Source organism: Elephantulus edwardii, unplaced genomic scaffold (genome assembly GCF_000299155.1).
Source record: "Elephantulus edwardii isolate Elephantulus edwardi_28Jun2011 unplaced genomic scaffold, EleEdw1.0 scaffold00042, whole genome shotgun sequence".
NCBI lineage: Eukaryota > Metazoa > Chordata > Mammalia > Macroscelidea > Macroscelididae > Elephantulus > Elephantulus edwardii.
In genome coordinates, this window is record NW_006399792.1 from 17,859,852 (window position 1) to 17,861,215 (window position 1,364).

The following is a 1,364-nucleotide window of genomic DNA, read 5'->3' on the forward strand; positions in this document are numbered from 1 at the left end:
GGACAGCACAGGAGGGGAAGACCCTCTATGAGGTGGATTGATTCAGTGACTGGAGTAATCAGGGTGGGTGTGTCAGAGGCAGTGCGACTGGCACAGGATAGAGCAGGGTTTAGGGTTGTTGTATATAGGGTCGCTATGAGTCGCAAGTGACTCGACGGCACATAACAACAACAACAACAAGGCAATACTTGTGAAGACATTTCTTCTCCCGTTAAGTTTTGTCTTCCAATCTGAAGGGCTCCTCTTATAACAAACGCTCAACATTATTGCTGTTGTTGTTACTGTTAGGTGCCATCGAGTTGAGCAAGACTCATAGCGACCCTGTGAACAAAAGTTCTGAACTCTGCTAGATACTGTGCAATCCTCACGCTTCCTAACACACAAGAGCCCATTATGGCAATCACCATGTCAATCCACGTGGTTGAGGGTCTTCCTCTCTTTTGCCAAGGCTTCCCCCCTCCCAACATCATGTACTTCTCCAGTGAAAGCCCCTCCTAGAAACATGCCCAAAGTATGTGAGGTGAAGCCTTGTCATTCTAGCCTCCAAAGAGCACTTCAGCTGCACCCTCTCAAAGATGTATCTGTTTGTTCTTTGGCTAACCATGCAATGTTTAGTGCTCTCCTATGACACCACAACTCAAAAGCGTCAATTCTGTTCTTATCATTCTTGTTTATTGTCCAGCTCTCAGACGCATAGCTAGTGATCAGAAAGATTATGGCCTGAATCAGACATACCTAAGTCCTCAAACTGACATCATTACTCCTCAATAATTTGAAGAGTTCCTGAACTGCAGACTTTCCCAGTGCAATGGATCTCCTTATTTCCTGATTGCTAGTACCAAAGGTATTAATTGTGAATCCAAGCAAGATGAAGCTGTTGAAGTTTCAATCTCCTCTCCATCTATCATGAGGTTTTCTAGGGTCCAAGTAGTAAGGTCTTTGTTTTCTTGACAGTGAGATGCAATCCATACTGAAGGATTCATTGCTTGATCTTCTGCAAAAAGTGCTTCAAATCCTCCTGACTTTCAACAAGCAAGGTTGTGTCATCTGCATAATACAGGTTATTGGTGAATCTCCTTCCAATCCTGATTCCACTCTTCTCTTCTTAAAGCCCAGATTCTCAAATAATTTGCTCAGCATACAAATTGAATAGGAAGGGAGAGAGAATAAAACCCTGACACAATCCCTTCTCAATTTTAAACTGTGTAGTGTTCCCATGCTCCCTTGCCCAACAGCCATAGTCCAGCCATAGGTTTCACATGAGCACAAATGTCAGCCACAACTTGTTATGACCTGCATAGTCAAATGCTTTGGGGTTGCTGTGATAATGAAAGCTGTGCCACTGGTGTGTCAAATACCATAAG